We start from the raw sequence: 25956 nt of genomic DNA, 5'->3' as shown, positions 1-25956 counted from the left end.
AGCTAGGATAATGTGAAGTATGAAGTACACTCAGCTTGAAAAATGCCATGCAATTAGATCCCTGGAAATAATAAGTTGAAACAATATTTTTTTTTACAGTGGCCAATAGGGAATATTTCTAGAAGTTTCTTCAAGAGCAGTCGCAAAAACCATCAAGCGCTATGAGGAAACAGAAGAGCCAGAGTTACCTCTGCTGCAGAGGACAAGTTCATTAGTTACCAGCCTCAGAAATTGCAGCCCAAATAAATGCTTCACGGAGTTCAAGTATCAAACATCTCAATGTCAACTGTTTAGAGGAATCAGGCCTTCATGGTCGAATTGCTGCAAAGAAACCACTACTAAATGACACCAATAGGATGAAGAGACTTGCTTGGGCCAAGAAACATGAGGCAATGGACATTAGACAGGTGGAAATGTGACCTTTGGTCTGGAGTTTTTTAAATTTGAGATACGCCATCCCATCTGGTTTGGGCTTAGGGGAACGATCATTTGTTTTTCAACAGGATGATGGCCCAACACACCTCCAGGCTGTGTAAGGGCTGTTTTACCAAGAAGGAGAGTGATGGAGTGCTGCATCAGATAACCTGGCCTCCACAATCCCTTGATCTCAACCCAATTGAGATAGTTTGGGATGAGTTTGAACTCAGAGTGACAGAAAGCAGCCAACAAGTGCTCAGCATAAGCTGTCATGAAGGCAAAGGGTGGCTACATAAAGAATCTAAAATATATTATGATTTGTTAAACACTTTTTTGGTTACAACATGATTCCATATGTGTTATTTCATAGTTTTGTCTTCACTATTATTGCACAATGCAGAAAATAGTAAAAATAAATAAAAACCCTTGAATGAGTGTCCAAACTTTTGACTCAATTGACCAACGTGGGAATTGAACCCACAGCCATGGCATTGCAAGCTCCATGCTCTACCAACCGAGCCCCATTTTCTTATTAAACAACAAATGGGACTGTCAGTTCGTAAAACTGTTCCATAACATTGATTATTTTCCTTGTTCCTTGATTATATTCCTCACCCCTCATTCCAGCTTTACCTTGTGAAGATGTAAAACTCATGGCAATGTAAAAACTAGTTGAATTAATTTAGACCCCTCCAGACGTGAACCTGTCATGCGAGGTGAAGACCTGTGCTGCCTTCCGAGCTGGTAAACCTTGTGCTGCTTGTGTCCTCTGGTAGAAAGACAAGTCAGATTCTGACAGTCATGTATTAGCTGGTAATGAGGGCCCTCTACAACAGAGGAGGCTCAACCTGCAACACAGAAATGTAAAGGTCACACTCACAGAGATCTGTCACAAACTTGTTAAAAGGTCAATGTTGATGTGAGGCATTCTTCAGCTCCAAATGTCTCTGGATTGTTGGATTAAGAAATGGCTAAATATGTGATTGAAGAAAGAACACATTGTACAAGAACACTTGGTTATTCAGGACACTGTCATAAGGGGTAATATAATTCAAGATGAAGTATTTTTACACTTTTCTTCGGGAATACTTGATGAGTTTGCCTTCTCCATTTAATGTTCTGGAATGGCAACATATGCAGTGTGCCTCCTTGCAGGGCAGGAAGAAAGATTTTTTTCTCCCAAATATGTAAACACATCTCCGGGCCAATGTGTGACGAATGTTATATCCCAGGTTTGTAAGGCACCTGTAATAACAGGATGTCAATCCTCAACGCCTGTGGGATATGTCATCTGGGAAAGAATATGCAGGAGCTGTCCTCGTCCCTGCATGTCAGTGTCATCTCTGAAGCACATGGTTCTTATTAGCAGTCTGGCAAGAACAGTTTATTTCCAAGAATGAGACACAATGCTCCCAATTCACCCCTTGTCAGACCCACTCAAACAGGTGGAAGCTGGCTGAGTAAAAACCATTGGTCCCCCAGCCGGCAGGTCTTTCATGGATTTTCCAACCTTACTCACCAGATGATGAATTCGATATAATAAATAGTGCACCACTATTAATTTGAGTTAACCAATTTAAAGTGATGAAAAAGTAATATACTGTAGCTGGTGCTGAATGATTTTTGGGGGAATTGCAGAGAAGAGGGGACATGTACATTATCACATATTGGTGCAATATCACTTACTGTTGAGTGTTTGACTGAGCTCTCACTGTCTTACAGAAAGCCAACCAATTCATGAGAATATGTGCCTATTGTGGTTCCTTTACAGCCACCTGGGAGTTTTTATGAGCTGTTGTCAACGTTAAACAGCTACTTATTCATATGTAATGAATAGCTGCACTGGACAGAGGAGGCTGAAGTAAAGAGTCGGGAATAATGTTACTAAACTAATGGCTTCCTAGGACGAGTTTATCCACTTACAAATCTCACTTAATCCGGACACATGGACCTGTCCTGGGGCTATAGATGGAAGCCAAGCTGAAAAAGCTATGTTTCTCTGTGTCATTTCAACTCCTTCAGTCAGACAGAGATGGTCATCTCACTTCACGTCCTTAGGAAACTATGCATTATTTCTTACATTGTTAGCCCAGAAAATCTTAAGTGTTATAAGAGCGAGGTCAATTTACCAGGAATACGACTTTTCCGAAGCGGATCCTTGTTCGAGCCTCCAATCTGGACATTGGTTCTAATACCAGAGGCCGACCCAAAACAACTCCGTCGCCGCAGGAGAGGCAGATTGTAACATTCTGTCTCTCCTGTGTGATTGTAACATTCTCTGATTCACAGAAACATTGCTCACTCGAGAAATGTTGTCAGCCCTGACTCTATGTAAACTGGAAACCATACACACTGAAGCTGCATTCATTGTTGCTGGGGATTTTAACAAAGCTAATTTGAGAACAAGGTTACCTAAATTTTACCAGCACATTGTTGTTGCACCCGCTCGAGCAAAACTTTGGACCACTGCTACTCTAACTTCCGCAATGCATACATGGCCCTCACCTGGGCAAATCTTACCAGGACTCCATCTTGACTCCATCTTGTTGCTCCCCTCCTATAGGCAGAAACTAAAACAGGTCGCGCCCGTGCTTAGGTTGAATCCAAAGATGGTCTGACCAATCGGATTCCACACTTCACAATTGCTTTGATCACGCTGACTGGGATATGTTCTGGCTAGCCTCAGACAATATCATCGACGTATACGCTGACTCTGTGAGTGAGGAAGTGCATTGGAGATGTTGTACCCACTGTGACTATTAAAACCTTCCCTAACCAGAAACTGTGGATTGACGGCAGCATTCGTGCAAAACAAAGTGCAAACCACCACATTTAATCATAGCAAGGTGGTTAGAAACATTGACCGAATACAAACAGTGTAGCTATTCCTTCCGCAATGCAATCAAACAAGCAAAGGGTCAGTATAGAGATAAAGTAGACTCGCAATTCAAAGGCTCAAACACAAGAAGCATGTGGCAGGGTATACAGACTATCACAGATTACGAAGCGAAAACCAGCCCCGTCGCGGACATCGAAGTCTCGCTACCAGACAAATTCAACGTGCTTTGAGGACAATACAGTGCTACCAATATATGTAGGCTCTCCTTCAACGTAGTCGAAGTGCGTTATCCCATCGCTGGGCCAGACGGTGCCCTCAGAGCATGCGCAGACCAGCTGGCTGGTGTGTTTACGGACATATTCAATCAATACCTATCCCAGTCTGCTGTTCCCATATGCTTCAAGATGGCCACCTTTTTTTCCTGTTCCCAAGAAAGCTAAGATAACTGAACTGAATGACTATCTCCCTGTATCACTCACTTCTGTCATCATGAAGTGCTTTGAGAGACTAGTCAAGGAGCATATCACCTCCACCCTAACTGATAGCCTAGACCCAATAAAACCACAGATGATGCAATCGCCATCACACTGCACACTGCCCTATCCCATCTGGACAAGAGGAATTCCTATGTAAGAATGCTGTTCATTGACTACAGCTTAGCAGTCAACACCATAGTACCCTCCAAGCTCATCATTAATCTCAAGACCTGGGTCTCGACTCTGCCCTGTGCAACTGGGTCCTGGACTTTCTGACAGGCCGCCCCTGGTGTTGAAGGCAGGAAACAACATCTCTCGCCCCGCTGATCATCAACACTGGAGCCCCACAAGGGTGCGTTCTCCCATGACTGCGTGGCCATGCACGCCTCCAACTCAATCATCAACTTTGCAGACGACACTACAGTGGTAGGCTTGTTTTCCAACAATGACGAGACCGCCTACAAGGAAGAGGTGAGGGCCCTCAGAGTGTGGTTTCAGGAAAATAACCTCTCACGCAACGTCAACAAAATAAAGAGGTGATCGTGGACTTCAGGAAACAGCAGAGGGTGCACCCGCCTATCCACATTGACGGGAAGGTAGTGGAGAAGGTGGAAAGGTTTAAGTTCCTCTGCGTACACATCACGGACAAACTGAAATGGTCCACCCACACTGACAGCATGGTGAAGAAGGTGCAACAGCGACTCTTCAACCTCAGGAGGCTGTAGACATTTGGCTTGTCATCTAAAACCCTCAGAAACTTCTACAGATGCACAATCGAGAGCATCATGTCGGGCTGTATCACTGCCTGGTACGGCAACTGCAAGACTCCTCAGAGGGTAGTCCCGTCTGCACAACACATCACCGGGGGCAAACTACCTGCCCTCCAGGGCACCTACAGTACCTGATGTCACAGGAAGGCCAAAAAGATCATCAAGGACAACAACCACCCGAGCCACTGCCTAGCACCCCGCTATCATCCAGAAGGCGAGGTTAGTACAGGTGCATCAAAGTTGGGACCGAGAGACTGAAACACAGCTTCTATCTCAAGGCCAACAGACTGTTAAACAGCCATCACTAACATAGAGAAGCTGCTGCCAACACAGACTCAAATCACTGGCCACTTTAATAAATTTATTTAACAATGGTATCACTAGTCACTTGTAATAATGCCACTTTAATAATGTTTATATATCCTACATTACTCATCTCTTATATTCTTATGGATAGGGGGCAGTGTTCGGCAGTTTGGATGAATGAAGTGTCCAAAGTAAACTGCCTGTTACTCAGGCCCAGAAGCTAGGATATGCATATCATTTGTAGTATTGGATGGAAAACACTGAAGTTTGCAAAACTGTCAAAATAATGTCTGTGAGTATAACAGAACTGATATAGCAGGCAAAACCCGAGGAGAATCCATCCAGGAAATTTTGTTTTTGATCTCACCACTCATTATAATGACTGTCTATGGGAATATGAATGGATACCTCTCAGATTGCAGTTCCTAGGGCTTCCAGTAGATGTCAGTCTTTAGAAAGAGTTTCAGGCTTGTTTTTCTAAGTGGCTCCCATTTTGGCTGTAATGATGTGGTGCGCGTCGGTGAGGTCGTGCACTTCGTTATTGTCACGAATATTACCGAAGGTGACTCCCCTTCTTGATCGGGTGGCGCTCGGCGGTCGTCGTCGCCGGTCTACTAGCTATCGCCGATCCGTTGTTCTGTGTTCGTTTAGTTTTGTCTAATTGGTAGCACCTGTTTCTAGTTTGGTTGTTAGGATAGGGTTATATATAGTCTGTTCAGCCCGCTTCTGTTTCGTGTGGGCTTGTTCTCCTGTTTCCTTGTTTGAGTGTATTTTTGTTGGCATTTTGGGTTTCACGCTGTCCGTTTATATTTCTGTTCATTTGTGTTTCAACTTTTGTACATGTTATGTTTCCAGGACATTAAAGCGTGTTGTTTTTCCCACATCCTTTGCTCTCTGCGCCTGACTCCACACCTCTTCACCCATTTACTCCTAACAGTTATTTATCTCCGGTAATGAACATACTATTCTCCGCCTTAAATTTGATCATTTAATGACATATTAGGGTACCTGAGGATTGATTAGAAACTTTGTTTGACTTGTTTGGATTAAGTTTATTGGTAACTTTCGGGATTCATTTGTATGCATTTTGAATGAGGGAAACCGGTGTATTAATGAGTCAAGCGCCCCAACTAAATGTACTTTTTTGGGATATAAAAGACTTTTTGAAAAAAGGACCATTTGTTATGTATCTGGGATCCTTGGGATTGCAAACCAGAGGAAGATCTTCAAAGATAAGTGATTTATTTTATCGCTATTTCTGACTTCGGTGACGCCTCTGCTTGGTTGGAAAATGTATGTAATGCTTTTGTATGCATTGCGCTGTCCTCAGATAATCGTATGGTGTGCTTTCGCCGTAAAGACTTTTTGAAATCGGACAAAGCGGCTGGATTAACAAGAAGTTAAGCTTTTAAACAATGTATGACACTTGTATTTTCATGAATGTTTAATATTACGAATTTTGTATTTTGAATTTTGCGCCCTGCAATTTCCCCGGATGTTGGCGAGGTGGGGCGCTAGCGGCACGCCTATCCCGTTAAACCATCAATTGCATCTTGCCTATGCCACACGGCCATTGCGCATACATATAATTATTTGTACATATTCTTATTCCATCCCCTTGCATTGTATGTATAAGGTAGGCATTATGAAGTTGTTAGATTACTTGTCAGATATATTACTGCACTGTCAGACTAGAAGCACAAGCGTTTCGCTACACTCGCATTAACATCTGCTAACCATGTGTATGTGACCAATAACATTTGATTTGATCCTGGTTTACATGCTAAGTACCATTCACCCCAAGACTTCTCCAAATCTACAACCACAGCTATTTTCCTGTAGTGTTGAGATCACTGCCAGCACATGAGACAAGGGGAAGATGCAAAGAGGGGATTGGGATTCTGAAAAGTAGTGGATTCTTTATTTGAGGAGGCAAGATGATGCTTGAGAATTGACTGAACAAGAGGGTGGTCCCTTACACATGTAGCCACTGCTGTATCCTGCTGAGAATTAATTGAGAACATTCATCACAATGACTAGGTCAATTTACCTGTTGAGGAGGCTGCTCAACCCCCTCATACAGTAATAAGTGATTTCAGCCCACCTATCCCTTTCTGGGAGTCCAGGAGAAGATGAGCTAGTCAGGATAGAGGGAGGAAAAGACAGCAGGAGAGAGAGCACTCCTATTAGAAAGCGGAAAAATGTCGCTCTAATTTTAAATCCAATTATCTGATGATTAATGCTTTAGGTTATTTAAGTGGTCCTCAGTCACTTACCTTGTGTAATAATCAATGTCCTGCCAAAACAATCAAGAACAGATTCACTGCTGCAGAGAGCCTTTCTATGTGCTAATGTTCTCGGAATAGAGGAGGAATCAGGAGGATTATAATTACATTGTTATTCAGATTGCTGATGGGTGGGACTGAGTGTGTGGGTGCATGCTAAAAACCGAGCACTTCCTCTCCTCTTCTCATCCCATTCCATCACCACGAGTGGTTATTGAAAGACTCAATATGGATGGCACTTAAAGACTACCTCTAGTTGCCACACAAAAAAAAATTCTCTATTTGATTGCACATGTTTATTATACAGGAAAGTGTTTTCACAGAGATAATGGCACACTCTGAAGTAGGCACCTCACTCTTTGAATATTTAGTCATGATTACAGGCTATGCGTAGCCCAATAAGACAGTTAAGCTTTTGTCCTGTTTTGTGAAGCATCTTATTAGTATCGTATTTAAATTGGCCAATCTGAGATAAAAAAGTGTATTCATGCTTTGATAGTACGTCATAGTCTTGTACACAACAACAAACACCTCTAGAGATCATTTGTGAAAATAGATCAATGGTAAAATACTTACAAAGCAGTGATCATTCCGTAAACACTTAGACCTTGTGTTCTATAACTTTGTCCATTTTGTGTTTACTCATCTCTCCGATTTACCTCTTCATGCCGTCCCAGTCTAGGAAAGGTGTAATTTACATTGTTTTAACCTGCTGAAAATGTTATTGTCTATAGGTGGTAGGTATTTCTCACTTGAATCCAAAGTGACATTTTAGATTTTTAAAAACATAGGTATAAATCAAGGTATATCACTCCAAAGCATCGTTCTAGTTACCACCTGAGACCTGGATTCACAGTAGTTGGTCTTCATTGTGGCTGTGGTTGGCAATTAGAAAAAATATTTACAGTTTCTAGGTGTCAGTATAGCTGAGGAGTTGTAAATTAAAGTTAGTTGACAAGAGAGAAAAAGCAATACTTACCAAATGAAGCAGAAAAGATAAATCAAATGAAAGAGAAATACATGGATTGGTGCTCTTCTTTATTACCAACAAAATAACTCCTGATTTTAGGCTAATTCAAAACTATTTGCTAACTGAATTTGATCTCTGTTTTAAGTTTGATACATTGTATGGCTTTGCCAGTGACAAGCGTGTAGATTTAGCCATACATTTTTTTGTTTAGGACCCTGCACCAGTACAGGTGTTGTTACAAAGAAGGTCCTCTGGGCTGCATTGCAGATATGAAATTCATATTCTGTGGCTGAAGCTCAATCTTCCTCTCCGTGCAAAGGCCTGAACAGAATGTATTCATGATAAATGAACACCCCTCTTTTGACGACCCAGTTAATCTCTCTCAAACGTACGACTACAAACTGCTATATCTGAGGTCATGATGTCATTCTGGGATCATACAAAAAAAATAGCTCTTTGGATCTCTCATATCTAATTAGGGTCCAAGGACAGTTTAGCAGGATAATAACTGTCTGTTGTTACCTTTTTGTTCTTGTTGTATAATGAAAAACAATATTCATTTACTCCTATCTACCTAGGAATAATGTATGAATTGTGTTACCATGTTTCAGTGGGTTTAACCTCTTATATCACAACGATATTTAAACTTCTAAGTAGACTTTGGCCTACAGAAACTGTGGAATTATTTTGCAACACTGTCACATCTATGCAAAGGTGACAGAGTGGCGAGCAGGAGAGTGCTCTTTGAGTGATGACTCGGTCTGAGGGTTATGTGGAGTTCAACAAGCTGCTTGCATTTGTGGATTTTCATTCTGGACGGAGCAGCAGACAGAGGCAGGGAAGCAAAGGGACCCACCCGCATGAGGCTCCATTGGAGTGCACCTTCAGGTTCGTCCAGATAAGGCAAAATTGGAAAGCAGAAGTGGAATGCTAAGATTATTCTCTCTCTCTCTCTCTCTCTCTGTCCTTTTTGTGAAGTCCTCTAGCTCTCCATGCCATTGAGTGGCTTAATGCATTTGCCCTATGATTACCCCTGCCATAAAACCTGTAATGGTCTCATAAAACGGTGTAATTGTGCTAATTATATCTATACTTTTCTCTCTATCAACACAGATAAGTCACTCACTGACAATATTTCAAATTCTCAGTTAGAAATATTGGCAATGATATCCTTTCAGTTAGGAATATTGGCAAGGTATAGCAAAATCATCATAATTGAATCCCAGACAGTCGGGTGTTGTCAGTCATGCTGTACAGTGATTGTGCAGTACACAGCATAAGCGCCAACACAAAGACAACATCCCAAAGCAGTTTTTAATAATGTACCTCACTGAGCTGTTATTGGCCATTTTCATCAACGTTGATGTATAATCTCACTTAGACCTGTTCTTACACTCCCTCTGGATGAATGCAAAGGCAGCTACTTTGTTGATACTTAAACTATCCATATCTGCAGATATCAATCATTGAGTGCACAGGGATGTGGCAGGAAGTCCACCAAGCAGATTGGGAGGTGTGTCATCCATATCATTGATGATGATTAGTGAGAGTGAAATACCATGTGTATCGACAAAGTTCCTGTTTTCCTCCAATCCGTTCTCTACCCATTAATAGCAGGGGATCGCACAGGTAGATGGCTCTTAACCACAGATTGGGCATGTGTGAAACCATATACTATATAGGATATAAAATGATCCTTTGTGCTCCAATACCATCTTCCCTGTGCAGTGCAGTCATGTGAGTATGCAATTCCATTGAGTCTGCTAGTCTTTCTCTACCACTGGTAATAAATGTTAATTTAATTTCTTGTTAAGTAGTCTTCATTTACTACCAGGTTTAGAACAGATGCCCATTCCATAACCTTGGTGTAGGTGTTCCCTGTGAACAGAGTGGATGCAGCAGATAGTAGATGGATTTCTGGCATGTCGCACAACATGGGACTAGAGGACCCATGTGCCAGTGTGTCCACTGACACAGTCCCATTTTATGATCATCTGTGCTCCAACGTATCTCACTGACTTGTTTTGCTGACTTGTTTGTTTGTTTACCATTCCCACATGTCTGACAGAGTCTGAAGAGCTGCAGCAACTTCGAGTCATACACTTTGTTTCCTTCCAGACCACACTCGCAAAATTGGATTATCTTCATGTTGACAGGTGATGTCCAAGGTAGACATACTGGCTCTTCTTGGAAAGAGAGAGAGGTTAATAAACAACCATTTCAATCTTTGAGACAGTACAAGCCTACCTACAGTACATACAGTTTTGATATAGAGTGACGTATTCCCACGGTGTGTCACTATCCTGTCCTGTCCTGCTTCCTCTGCCCCAAATAGACCAGGAATAACACATTTGAGATTTTTTTCTATTGGTTTGTAAGAATTAAAAAGTATTCTGCAGGTTGATATGGAGAATTCATGATACTTACAGGGCCTTTCGAAAGTATTCACACCCATTTATTTTTTCCACATTTTGTTGTGTTGTAAAGTTGTATTAAAATGGATTTAAATGTTTTTTTAAATAGTCAACGATCTACCCAAAATACTCTAATGTGAAAGTGAAAAAACATTCTGACATTTGTAAAAAATTATATAATACAAAAAATAAAACATATCTTGATTAGATAAATATTCAACCCCCTGACATGTTAGAAATCACCTTGGAAGCAATTATAGCTGAGTATTTTTCTGGGTAAGCCTCTAAGAGCTTTGTACACCTGAATTGTATTTGCACATTATTCTTTTTTAAATTCTTCATTCTCTCTCAAGTTGGTTGTTGATCAGTGCTAGACAGCCATTTTTACGTTTTTCCATGGATTTTCAAACCAATTTTAAGTAAAAACTATAACTAGGCCAGGGTTATTCAATGTCACCTTGGTTAGCAACTCCAGTATATTGTGTTTTAGGTTATTATCCTGCTGAAAGGTGAATTTGTTTCCCAGTGTCTGTTGGAAAGCAGACTGAATGAGGTTTACGCTGGCTCATTCCATTCACTGGAAGCTGCTACTGTCCGGATGGTGAGCGCACACTCAGCAGCCATCTGATTCCCCTGCTGAAGCTGAAGCAGATGCTCACCTCCCTCTTTGCCCTCCACGGGAGCATCGAAAATGCATTTAAAACCGAGCCATGAGCCCCTCATAAGAATCTAGCTCCTCCTCTGCTCTCTCCCAGACTGCTGTAGCCCATTCCAATGTCTGCCAGGTCAGCAGAGAAATAACCGTGGCAACCTTAGACCTCTCGGTGGTGTGGGCTCCCAACTGGTGTGAAAAATAGAGGGAGCACTGAAGGAGGAAGTCACGGCATTTGGATGGTTTACCGTCGTATTTTTCCGGGAGGGATAGACGGGCATCGATGACCTGAGCGGGATGCTGAATGGGTCATTGCGCTGGCTCGTTGGGTAGACTGGCTCTAGAGTATCCTCCGATGCTGGGCGTCTCTCGGGGGTGTTCGAGACGCTGCAGACTACTGAGCTCTTCCATGGCCGTCCCCAGGTGAGCCCGCTGGTCATGGTGTTGGCGTAGAAGTTACCCTTGTTCGCCGAACGTCTGAGAGATTTCCTGCTGCTTCCATAGTTTGAATTGGTATTCTGTAATAAGGAAGATGTGAGTTGGGTGCAGATGAAACATTTAATAAAACAACAAAACCAGTAAAGAGACAATTCCATAAGGCTACACGCCGGTACACAAGAACAATACCAACTGGTGAGAAAACATAAGGGAGTGACACATAAAGAGGAGGAAATGATGTGCGTAATGAGTGCCAGGTGTGTGTAATGATTAATCCCAGCACCGGTGGTTAGTATTTTGGCGAGGTCGTACACCGGAAGGGAGGAGCAGGAGAAGATGTGACAGCAGGCATGTTTCCCTTGTGCGCGCAGAATACATTGAATTAAACCGCTGAAAACCCTCCCACTTGTGGCCAACATTTTTCGTGGCGTTGTCATTCAATAGGGTTTTCAGTACATTTATCTAAAGCCATCCCTTTAAACGTAGTGTACCTTTTAATTTGAATTATTTTGACTCAGTAGAATACGTGGCAAGAACGTTTCAGAATATTAGGGATTAATGAAAGAAAGTCATGTAAATACACACATAGTGTAATGGTTCTCTTGTGGTGAAGGAGAGTCGGACCAAAATGCGGCGTGTAGATTACGATCCATGTTTAATAAACAAACGTAAAACACGAATCAATACAAAACAAAAAACGTAACGAAAACCGAAACAGCCTATACTCGTGTAAACTAACACAGAGACAGGAACAAGGACACTAAGGACAATCACCCACGAAACACTCAAAGAATATGGCTGCCTAAATATGGTTCCCAATCAGAGACAACGATAAACACCTGCCTCTGATTGAGAACCACTTCAGACAGCCATAGACTTAAGAGCGTCTGGTAAATGACTTAAATGTAATATGTAAATGACAATGGTCCAGTCCTCGTCAACTGTGTGCAAGGCTCCAGGTTTAAACTGATCTGTATAGTCTGCCTTCCATAACGATTCAAATAGGCTACATGTCCCAAATTATTGCACAACTTGTAATACGTTAGCCTACTATTGCTAGCGATCCTCAGGAACAACAACACAAAGGTCAGTGAGGAAAGAAAGGTAAACTAACGAAGTAATGGAATGATGCAAAATGTAAGTAAACTAACACTAAAGTCAGTGACAGTTATAAATGTGGGTATAGCTTAGGGTGGCTACCGATAGTGGCTAATATTTAACACGGTACAAATTGTAAAAATATCCTGTGGAAAGTCTGGCAATATAATTAAAACATTCTAGAAATCATGAATCAACTCGGTAGGGTTGGCTCTATACTGTCATTTGCACATGGCTACAGAAGCCTATAGATAGAGTATCCAAATTTCACCCCAAGTTATAAGGCCAGCATTTCATGAACTTCCCTGTTGCAGTTTGTCGCCAAGTGACTTGATTCACATTTGTCTCCAAGCGATCACAAGGTAAAAAACATCTAAAACAATTGCAATGTATCTTTACATTACTCTTATCCAAACGGCTTACTTATTTACCTAGCTCTCATCAATAGCTTTTATCAATTTGTAAATTACAGTGCATGAAGAAGCTAGATGTTGTTCCATAAGGAACTGACAGGTTGCTTGAAACGTATTCATTGTTCCATCACGTGTAAAGGTGTTGGAATTATGAGGGAATTCAGTCAAGGTCAGAATATGGCGTATCTGTAGACACACCTCCGCCACACCTTCATTTATTCGATCTCCAACCCCAATGAATAGCGGGTGAATAGCATGCTATTCTCATGCTTAAATTCAAGGTCAGAATACATTAACTTGGGTCGGGAATCCCCCCCCCCCACGTACAGTATGTAAACCATATACCGTAGAGACATATAACACTACTTTGTGAAATACCTGGGGGGAAATCATCATGCTCCTAACTGAGTAATGCAATGGAATTCTGTCCTGAGCCATCACATTTAACATTTACATTTAAGTCATTTAGCAGACGCTCTTATCCAGAGCGACTTACAAATTGGTGCATTCACCTTATGACATCCAGTAGAACAGTCACTTTACAATAGTGCATCTAAATCGTAAAGGGGGGGGGTGAGAAGGATTACATTTACATTTTTACATTTAAGTCATTTAGCAGACGCTCTTATCCAGAGCGACTTACAAATTGGTGCATTCACCTTATGACATCCAGTGGAACAGCCACTTTACAATAGTGCATCTAAATATTTTAAGGGGGGTGAGAAGGATTACTTTATCCTATCCTAAGTATTCCTTAAAGAGGTGGGGTTTCAGGTGTCTCCGGAAGGTGGTGATTGACTCCGCTGTCCTGGCGTCGTGAGGGAGTTTGTTCCACCATTGGGGGGCCAGAGCAGCGAACAGTTTTGACTGGGCTGAGCGGGAACTGTACATCCTCAGTGGTAGGGAGGCGAGCAGGCCAGAGGTGGATGAACGCAGTGCCCTTATTTGGGTGTAGGGCCTGATCAGAGCCTGGAGGTACTGAGGTGCCGTTCCCCTCACAGCTCCGTAGGCAAGCACCATGGTCTTGTAGCGGATGCGAGCTTCAACTGGAAGCCAGTGGAGAGAGCGGAGGAGCGGGGTGACGTGAGAGAACTTGGGAAGGTTGAACACCAGACGGGCTGCGGCGTTCTGGATGAGTTGTAGGGGTTTAATGGCACAGGCAGGGAGCCCAGCCATCAAAGTCAATACAACCATTGTCACTTAATTTCATGTTATTTTTATTTTCAAACTAAACCCAGACCAACATCAATGCCTTGTCAGCCCAACACACCCAATCCTTCTACATTCCATATCCTGTTTAAGCCTCTGACAATGCTTCGATTGATCTCATGGATGAGGCAATAATGATTCATGCTAATGCCTTCCCATGGGTTAACACATACCGCTGCACTGAGGGTTTTGACCATACCTTTTATGGATATAAAATTCATAGAGGTTCTTAAGGCTTACTGATGCATGCAGCTTTCATAACTGGTTAGCATATGCTAAAATGATTAACTGTATATGCAACAGTAGGAAAGCACAGCTGATCATTAAAACCATTGCAGTGCTGCCATGACATGCACCTTTGCGCAGTGGAGTGACTCATTGAATGTGTGATTACATTGAATTGCTTCTCAATGAGCAATACTTTTAAATCCATCCCACCTTTTTCTTTATTTGCAGGGCTGTGAATTATTCATTATTTTGAAAAAAATGTGCCATTGGTTTTGTCACCTCAAAAGAAAAATGGTAATGGTTTGGATTGTGTGTGTGTCGGGGTGGATGTTGCGCGAGTGATTCTGTTTAAGCTTCAGGGTATGCAGAACACTGGTTATCATTCCGCTGCATAAATGCAACATAATGGTGTGGTATCCATTTCCAATCTAATTGACTTGGGAAACTGTATCACAACAATGAGATTGCACAAAGCATAATGAAATGCAGATTGCATATTCAATGACATCTTGACATGCTTCCCCAGGTTGAGAACAAATCATTTCCCACCAGACCAGCAGAATGGAATATATTGTGCATACAACTATACTGAACAAAAATATAAACCCAACATACAACAATTTTAATGAGTTACAGTTTACATAATGAAATCAGTCACTTGAAATAAATTCATTCGGCCCTAATCTATGGATTTGGGCAGGGGCGCAGCCATTGGTGGAGGTCAAAGGCCCACTCACTTGGGAGCCAGGCCCAGCCAATCAGAATGTCTATTTCCCCTTAAAGGGCTTTATTACAGACGTAAATACTCCTCAGGTTCATCAGCTGTGGCTGTTCTCAGATGATCCCGCAGGTGAAGAAGCTGGATGTGAAGGTCTTGGGCTGGTGTGGTTACACGCGGTCTGTGGTAGTGAGGCCGTTTGGCTGTACTGCCAAATTCTCTTAAATGACGTTGGAGACATTCAATTCTCTGGCAAAAGCTCTGGGGGACAGTTCTGCAGTCAGAATGCATCTTGCACACTCCCTCAAAACGTGATACACCTGTGGCATTGTGTTGTGTGACAAAACGGCACAGTTTAGAATGGCCTTTTATTGTCCCCAGCACAAGGTGCACCTGTGTAGTATTTGTCAATATACCCTGATGAAGACAGCTGGTCAATTATTGCATCTAAGCTCCTAGAGTGTGAAGCTCATCTTTTCTTTTTCAAGTGTTCTACTCCGCTAGCCCACACCTCGCCTAAACAGGTGTGTGTTTCTTTCGCCTCCAGAGGCACCTGTGTAATGATCATGCCGTTTAATCAGCTTCTTGATATGCCACACATGTCAGGTGGATGAATTACCTTGGCAAAGGAGAAATGCTCACTAACAGGGATGTAAACAAATGTGTGTACAGAATTGGAGAGAAATAGGCTTGTGTGTATGGAAGATTTCTGGGACCAACACTTTACATGTTGTGTTTATATTTTTGCGCTAAATGTAAGATATCAGTTTGGACTCTAATGACAATTAATTATAAACATTATAGTCTTTAAAACCTTAAGAGATTGCATGCCTATATTTTCATAACTGAAAATAAAACAGTTTGGCAAGACTTCTTCCAGGCGTGACCAAATGCCCTCTTTATTGTTGATGACTTCATTGTTTGTGTAGAATTCAAATAAATATATTTACTACAGTAATAAGCAGAAATGATCAGTTTATAATTTTAATGGTAGGTTTATTTGAACAGTGAGAGACAGAACAACAGAACAACAAAAATCCAGAAAAACGCATGTCAAAAATGTTATAAATTGATTTGCATTTTAATGAGGGAAATACGTATTTGACCCCCTCGCAATCAGAAAGATTTCTGGCTCCCAGGTGTCTTTCATACAGATACCGAGCTGCGATTAGGAGCACACTCTTAAAGGGAGTGCTCCTAATTTCAGTTTGTTACCTGTATAAAAGACACCTGTCCACAGAAGCAATTAATCAATCAGATTCTAAACTCTCCACCCTGGCCAAGACCAAAGAGCTCTCCAAGGATGTCAGGGACAAGATTGTAGACCTACACAAGGCTGGAATGGGCTACAAGTCCATCGCCAAGCAGCTTGGTGAGAAGGTGACAACAGTTGGAGCGATTATTCGCAAATGGAAGAAAAACAAAATAACTGACAATCTCCCTCGGCCTGGGGCTCCATGCAATATCTCACCTCGTGGATTTTCAGTGATCATGAGAACGGTGAGGAATCAGCCCAGAACTACACGGGAGGATCTGGACAATGATCTCAAAGCAGCTGGGACCATAGTCACCAAGAAAACAATTGGTAATACACTACGCTGTGAAGGACTGAAATCCTGCAGCGCCCGCAAGGTCCCCCTGCTCAAGAAAGCACATATACATGCCCATCTGAAGTTTGCCAAGGAACATCTGAATGATTCAGAGGACAACTGGGTGAAAGTGTTGTGGTCAGATGAGACCAAAATGGAGCTCTTTGGCATCAACTCAACTCGCCGTGTTTGGAGGAGGAGGAATGCTGCTATGGAGGGGGAAACATTATGCTTTGGGGGTGTTTTTCTGCTAAGGGGACAGGACAACTTCACCGCATCAAAGGGACGATGGACGGGGTCATGTACCGTTAAATCTTGGGTGAGAACCTCCTTCCCTCAGCCAGGGTATTGAAAATGGGTCGTGGATGGGTATTCCAGCATGACAATGACCCAAAACACACGGCCAAGGCAACAAAGGAGTGGCTCAAGAAGAAGCACATTAAGGTCCTGGAGTGGCCTAGCTAGTCTCCAGACTTTAATCCCATAGAAAATCTGTGACGTCAGCCTCGAAACCCTAATGACTTGGAGAAGATCTGCAAAGAGGAGTGGGACAAAATCCCTCCTGAGATGTGTGCAAACCTGGTGGCCAACTACAAGAAACGTCTGACCTCTGTGATTGCCAACAAGGGTTTTGCCACCATGTACTAAGTCATGTTTTGCAGAGGGGTCAAATACTTATTTCCCTCATTAAAATGCAAATCAAATTATAACATTTTTGACATGCGTTTTTCTGGATTTCTTTTGTTATTCTGTCTCTCACTGTTCAAATAAATCTCCATTAAAATTATTGATCATTTCTTTGTCAGTGGGAAAATGTACAAAATCAGCAGGGGATCAAATACTTTTTTCCCTCACTGTACATATGAGGACACCTGTCATTTGTTATAGTAAATAAAACATTCAGAATTGACTTAAAGAAATTATGAACTGTTGTTTCTCTTTGCTTATTTGAGCTGTTCATGCCATAATATGTACTTGGTCTTTTACCAAAAAGGGCTATCTTCTGTATACCACCCCTACCTTGTCACAACACAACTGATTGGCTCAAATGCATTAAGAAGGAAAGAAATTCCACAAATTAACTTTTAACATGCATTCCAGGTGAGTACCTCATGAAGCTGGTTGAGAGAATGCCAAGAGTGTGCCAAGCTGTCATCAAGGCAATAGGTGGCTACTTTGAAGAATCTCAAATACGAAATATATTTTGGTTACTACATGAATCCATGTGTTATTTCAGTTTTGATGTCTTAACTATTATTCTATTATGTACAAAATAGTAAAAAATAAAGACAAACCCTTGAATGAGTAAGTGTCTCCAAATGTTTGACTGGTACTGTATATATACATATCCACCCTCATGCTTCACAGTAAGTATGGTGTTCTTTGGATGCAACTCAGCATTCTTTGTCCTCCAAACACGACGAGTTGAGTTTTTACCAAAAAGTTATATTTTAGTTTCATCTGACCATATGACATTCTCCCGATCAACCAAATGCTCTCTAGCAAACTTCAGACGGGCCTGGACATGTACTGGCTTAAGCAGGGGGACAGGTCTGGCACTGCAGGATTTGAGTCCCTGGCGGCATAGTATGTTACTGATGGTAGGCTTTGTTACTTTGGTCCCAGCTCTCTGCATGTCATCCACTAGGTCCCCACGTGTGGTTCTGGGATTTTTGCTCACTGTTCTTGTGATCGTTTTGACCCCACGGGGTGAGATCTTGCGTGGAGCCCCAGATCGAGGGAGATTATCAGTGGTCTTGTATGTCTTCCATTTCCCTAATAATTGTTCCCACAGTTGATTTCTTCAAACCAAGCTGCTTACCTATTGCAGATTCAGTCTTCCCAGCCTGGTGCAGGTCTACAATTTTGTTTCTGGTGTCCTTTGCCAGCTCTTTGGTCTTGGCAATAGTGGAGTTTGGAGTGTGACTGTTTGAGGTTGTGGACAGGTGTCTTTTATACTGATAACAAGTTCAAACAGGTGTCATTAATACAGATAACGAGAGGAGGACAGAGGAGCCTCTTAAAGAAGAAGTTACAGGTCTGTGAGAGCCAGAAATCTTGCTTGTAGGTGACCCAATACTTATTTTCCACCATAATTAGCAAATAAATTCATAAAGAATCCTACAATGGGATTTTCAGGAGAGAAAAAAAACATTATTTTGTCTGTCATAGTTGAAGTGTACCTATGATGAAAATTACAGGCCTCTCTCATATTTTTAAGTGGGAGAACTTGCACAATTGGTGGCTAACTAAATACTTTTTAGCCCCACTGTACATAAACATTTTATTTAAGAACTCAGTCGAGGTCTCAACTTACGGTTGAGAGTCAGAAAAATAAAATAGACAAAGTGCAATTTCGAAACTTGTTTGTACGTCAGCAGTTTTCCTCGTCATATGTGACTCACTGACAGTCACTGAATTTGCTAATGCCTGTCATTTTTGGGGGGGATTGGTAAATGAGTCTAGTTAATTTTGCCAGCTATCTAAACTTGTAGTAATCATGGTCGACTGAGCATTTAGAGCACATGCCCTGACCTCCAGGGGGCATGCATTGATTTTGTTTGCCAATCTCGCTCAGACATCATATTAACATGACATACTGTAAGTCATGGCAAAATGTGTAGAATTGCAGGAAATGTGCTTTTAAGACTGATCGCCCAAAAAATGTATGATAAGGAAAAATATTTGTTTACCTTTTGATAATTAAACGCTTTTTCTGCTAACGGAACATTTAAAAGTTAAAGTTTATCCCACCCCGCACCATGTATATCACTAATACCTGTTCCCAAAAGTAGGCCTTGTCACTTCATAAAGCGACATCTGACAGGACTTCGCCAAAGACTTCGCCAACTTCACCAAAGAGCACAAGCAGAAGTCAATATTTAGAGTGCATCACGATTGCAAGTTCTCAATGCTGTGAATTTAAGTTAATGTGTAGTGGGCAAAACGCTTTTAGAAAGGTCACTGAAAAGCATGTTGTCAGTGGCAATGGTTGATTAAGACCTATGGCGGCATTGCAAACTTTGTTTTCCCATAGTGTCATTCAAAGGACGCACTTTGAACCCTTTGACAATAACGTCATGGTATACTTTGCTTCCAAAGAAGTCCTGAACCCTAGCAGGAACTACTCTGTTCTATCCATGAAGACTTTCCAAAGTGAAAATTGAAACGTATACTCACAAGGAATGTTTTCAGCTGAAACTCTTCAGGTTCCAGTGACAAATGTTGACAGTAATATTAAGAAGAGACAGTCCCTGTGAGTTTTTGTAGCCTTTACAAAGCTCTTTGAGCTCCAAAGATAATTCATCAGTTGTTGGAAAAAGCACATAAAAGGAAACATCAGAGTTACAGATAATGAACAAGAACACAGCATACCAATAATATAGCCATTTCAAAAGGTCAAAAATGCCCTATAAATGTCAAGATAGAAAGGTTGTGAATTATATTCATGGGGTTCTGACTAAGCATAATATGACCTTTCATAGTTTGCTTTTATATTAGATAAATGTTCGTACATTGTCAAACATTTTAAACTAAAGACAGAGAAAAGTCAGGATTTGCTATCACAACATAGGACTGCTAAATACAGGAAAACTTCAAGCAGAATTTTTTTTACAAAATGTTGATCAAACAGAAATATAGAATCACAAAACATGTCCTATTGCAGAACTACCCACTCTAGAACCATAGACACAGGGGTAAGCAACTCCAGACCATAAGATTTCTCTGGATCATGAATTCAATCTGGTCATCATCAGGCAAGGCTAGAGTAGCACTAGCACCTCTTGCTAAGATAATACCTGTGTGCAATGAGGAAGTTAGAGAGTGACGCGAGAGTTACCACCACAGAACATAAAGCTTAGTTAGCGCATCGCATTCTATGACATAAGGCCCTATTTTGATAATGTCAAAGAAAAGCAGAACTGGTCAAATGAAACCGTGATACCCAAAATAAAGGTAATCTTAACTAATACTCCTAGAAACAGAGAGGTGTATTTTGTGAACTCTATTGACACAAGAACCTCGTTACTCTAAGTGTCCTAAGTTACCTCAGATCGACTTCAACTCCCCCCTCTCATGCTCCTCGAACAAAAGTGGATTGAGAGCTGTAGCTAGCATCGTCAAGACGCCAGTTGATTGAAAGCTTTAGATAGCATCGTCAAGATGCCAGTGGTCTGAGAGCTGTAGCTAGCATCGTCAAGATGCCGGGGGCAAAAGTACCCATGATGCTATTATTACATTCATCCAGGAGTACACGTTAATTATTCATACAGCACAATTTATGCACGCCCAAACCGCCTCTCCACCACCTGACAAGAGAGTTCTGGCTCTATTCGAGTGGGAAAAAGAACTCTTTCCTTCCGCACCTACTGTAAGTTTTCTATATGAGCGTGCACCCTTACCCGCAGTTACTGCACTTGAACAATCTCCAGTATATTTACATGAAGAGTACATAAGTTCCAGTGGACAATATCTAAAGTAACATATGTTTGTAAAACATCCCAATATGGTCTGCCTTGTCATTAAACCCCCCAAAAAAAGAGTGGGGAGGAGGGAAACAAGTTAGGAGATACAACCAACTGATTTACTCTTCACAAAATCTTTCCAAGTGGGGTAATCATAGTTCGTTTAGAGAGAGAGAGTGAGGTGTGTCTGTGTTCGTGTGTGTGTGTGTGTGTTTGTATTTTTCCCTGGAGTGCAGCAACAATGACTCCAAATGACTGTCTCAGAAACAGAGAGAAAGAGATGTCCTTTATATTGTCATAGACACGTAAATAAAATGTTTTACTTCAGGGGCCAGATCAGTGCAGTGAATTCGGAAAGTATTCAGACCCCTTAACTTTTTCCAAATGTTACGTTACAGCCTTATTCTAAAATGGATTAAATATATTTTTTTCCTCAGCAATCTTTTAAAAAAAACATGCAATTCCTTATTTACATAAGTATTCAGACCCTATGCTATAAGACTCAAAATTGAGCTCCAGTGCATTCTGTTTCCATTGATCATCCTTGAGATGTTTCTATAACTTGATTGGATTCCACTTGTGGTAAATTCAATTGATTGGAAAGGCATACACCTGTCTATATAAGGTCCCACAGTTGACAGTACATGTCAGAGTAAAAACTAAGGTTGAAGGAAATGTACGTAGAGCTCCAAGACAGGATTATGTTGAGGCACAGATCTGGGGAAGTGTACCAAAAATGTCTGCAGCATTTGAAGGTGCACAAGAACACAGTGGCCTCCATCATTCTTAAATGGAAGAAGTTTGCAACCACCAAGACTCTTACTAGAGTTGACTGCCCGGCCATTGGGGGAGATGGGCCTTGGTCAGAGAGGTCACCAAGAACACGATGGTCAATCTGACGGGCTCAAGAGTTCCTCTGTGGAGATGGGACAACCATCTCTGCAGCACTCCATCAATCAGGCCTTTATTGTAGAGTGGCCAGATGGAAGCCCTTCCTCAGTAAAAGGAACAGACAGCCCGCTTGGAGTTTGCCAATCGGCACCTAAAGGACTCTCAGACCATGAGAAAACAAGGTTCTCCGGCCTCGGGACAAGTCTCTGAATGTCCTTGAGTGGCCAAGCCAGGGCCCGGGCTTGAACCCGATCTAACATCTCTGGAGTGGAGAGACCTGAAAACAGTTGTGCAGCAATGCTCCCAATCCAACCTGACAGAGCTTGAGGATCTGTAGAGAAGAATGGTAGAAACTCCCCAAATACAGGTGTGCCAAGCTTGTAGCGTCATACCTAAGATTACTCTAGGCTGTAATCGCTGTCAAAGGTGATTCAACCAAGTACTGAGTAAAGGGTCAGCATAGTTATGTCTTTTTTGGAAAACTCCAAGTGGGCTGTCATGTGCCTTTACTGAGGAGTGGCTTCCGTCTGTCCACTCTACCAAAAAGGGCTGATTCGTGGAGTGCCGCAGAGATGGTTGCCCTTCTGGAAGGTTCTCCCATATCCACAGAGAAATCGGTAGTTCTGTCAGAGTGACCATTGGGCTCTTGGTCAACTTTCTGACCAAGGCCCCCCTCCTCCGATTGCTCAGTTTGGCCTGGCGGACAGCTCTAGGAAGATGTCTTTATGCTGCAATAGTTCGTGTCGGAAGGCTAGGGTCAGTCTGTTATATCTGGAGTATTTCTCCTTTCTCTCTTTCTCTTTCTCTCTCTGAGGACCTGAGCCCTAGGACCATGCCTCTGGACTACCTGGCTGATGACAGCCATCCTTGATGTCCCCAGTCCACCTGGTTGTGATGCTGCTCCAGTTTCAACAGTGCTGCCTGCGGCTATGGAACCCTGACCTGTTCACCGGACGTGCTACCTGTCCTAGATCTGCTGTTTTCAACTCTCTAGAGAGAGCTGAAGCGGTAGAGATACTCTGAATAATCGGCTATGAAAAGCCAACTGACATTTACTCCTGAGGTGCTGACCTTTTGCACCCTCTACAACCACTCTGATCATTATTATTTGACCCTGCTGGTCATCTATTAACATTTGAACATCTTGGCCATGTTCTGTTTTAATCTCCACCCGGCACAGCCAGAAAAGGTCTGTCCACTTTCTAGTCTCATAGCAAAGGGCCTGAATACGTATGTAAATGAGATATTTCAGTTTTTTAATACATTTACAAAACGTTCTAAAAACGTGTTTTTGCTTTGTAATTTTTCTTTATCCCTTTACACTTGTGTGTATAAGGTAGTAGTTTTGGAATTGTTAGCTAGATTACTCGTTGGTTATTACTCCATTGTCGGAACGAGAAGCACAAGCATTTCGCTACGCTCGCATTAACATCTGCTAACCGTGTGTTTGTGACAAATACAATTTGATTTGATTTATGAGGTATTGTGTGTAGATTGATGAGGGAATAAAAAATATATAAAAAAATCAATATGGCTGTAATTGAACAAAATGTGGAAACAATTAAATGGTCTGAATACTTTCCGAACGCACTGTATATACAATTCTATTGGTTGTAAGATTTTTCTTTTGAATCCGGCGTCGTTTTGCTTATCAGTTCATAAACCCTGTGCCATGGAATCGGTATATCAAAAAATCTCTTCCCAACTGTTTTGCACAGAGTTCAATTTGGTCCTTAATTAAATAAAAAAGTATACCAGTTTAATTTATCACAATTTTCTTTAACCAGTTTTGGTCTTTAATGCAATGCTGACCGAGAAGTTCCTTACTTTTTTCCCGTTGCACTTGCCTCTTCCATTTTTATCTTTAAAAAAAACTTTTTACCCCTTTTTCTCCCCAATTTCGAAATATCCAATTGATAGTTACAGTCTTGTTCCATGGCTGAAACTACTGTATGGCCTCGGGAGAGGCAAAGGTCGAGAGCCATGCATCTTCTGAAACACAAACCTGCCAAGTCGCACTGCTTTTTGACACACTGCACATTTCATGTGTCGGAGGAAACACTGTACAACGGGCAACTGTGTCTGCATGCGCACAGCCCGCCACAGGAGTCACTAGAGCGCGATGGGACAAGTACATCCCGGTCGGTCAAACCCTCCCCTTACCCGGACGACGCTCAGCCAAATGTGCGCCGCCTCATGCATGTCAAGGTTGCGCCGGCTGTGACACAGCCCGGAATCTAACCCAGGTCTGTAGTGAAGCCTCAAGCACTGCGATGCTTTGTCTTAAACCGCTGTGCCACTCGGTAAGCCTGCCTCTTCCATTTTTGTGGTAATGCTATAATTAATTGGTTGTAATTGTGGGTAGAGCAGACATTTGCATATATTTTTGTTAGCTGAATGTGTGCCGTAACTCCACCAGTCCTATTTATGATATAATTTACAAAGATTATACCGTAGAAAAAAATATGTATATATATTTGAGTTTAACCATATTATTTATTGTATTATTTGTCTTTTCTGTTCAATTAAACTGACATTTCTATGGCTTGAATTAGAAACATTTGGATTATTATTTCATTTTCAAATAACCAAAAGTAAGAGGTTGTAATCTGAATAAAGGCCATTCTTGAACAAGGGGTGAGACATTCTTACTAATCTGCTAGAGAACCAGTTCAGATTTAAGTTAAACTTTTTTATGACTGAAGCCTTTAGTGAGAGGTCTAATTCTTTAATATTGTCACGCCCTGGCCATAGAGAGGCTTTTATTCTCTATTTTAGGTAGACCAGGGTGTGACTAGGGTTGGCATTCTATGTTTTGTATTTCTTTGTTGTTTGGCCTGGTGTGGTTCTCAATCAGAGGCAGCTGTCTATCGTTGTCTCTGATTGAGAACCATACTTAGGTAGCTTTTTCCCACTGGGTTGTGGGAAGTTGTTTTCTGTTTTGTGTCTGCACCAGACAGAACTGTTTCGGTTTTGTTCGTGCTCTTTGTTGTTTTGTTAATCAGTGTTCAGTTCCATTAATAAAAATATGAAGAATTACCAAGCTGCACTTTGGTCCTCTCCTTCCAACAGCCATTACAAATATTTAATCATTTCTGCCACCCAAATTCATTTATATATTGCATAAATATGCCTGTTTAATTTTGTCTGGCTTGCCATTCCAAATTAAATTGAATATTTTTGGCTCATATAATTTAAAAAAACTAGTTGCTAGGTGTAGGCCATAAGCAATTAGGTCAACTGGGATATGACTAAATTATTTATCAGGGTGATTGTTCCACAAATAGACAGGTATTTTCCATTCCATGGTAGCAACATCGTTTCTATTTTTGCAATGAGGCTGTGTAGGGATCCAAATTGTGAATTTAAAAGAAAACATGAATCATCAGTGTACAAAGACACCTTTGTTTTCAAGCCCTGGCTTTCTAGCCCCTTGATATTATTGATGGCTCTGATTTGAATGGCTAACATAATAAATAGATATGCCGATAGTGGACGACCTTGTCTTACTCCTTGACAGTTTAATACTTTCTGAAAAGGAGCCATTATTTACACCTAGAGTTACATTGTATGAAATATTCTCCTAAATTGAAATATTCCAGGCAATTATATATAAATTCCAGTCATACTTTATCAAAAGCCTTTTCAAAGTCAATTTTGTTATTGTCACAGACACTTTGTGAAATCAAAGGCTGGAACAAGAAATGGTCCCCTTAAAATAATACATCCATTAATATGTATGTTTGTTCTTGTCTGCAAGCAGTGAATTACAGTACA

Source organism: Oncorhynchus gorbuscha, linkage group LG16 (assembly GCF_021184085.1).
Source record: "Oncorhynchus gorbuscha isolate QuinsamMale2020 ecotype Even-year linkage group LG16, OgorEven_v1.0, whole genome shotgun sequence".
Classification (NCBI taxonomy): Eukaryota; Metazoa; Chordata; class Actinopteri; order Salmoniformes; family Salmonidae; genus Oncorhynchus; species Oncorhynchus gorbuscha.
The sequence above is the reverse complement of the archived record's forward strand: the minus strand, read 5'-3'. Positions refer to the sequence as shown.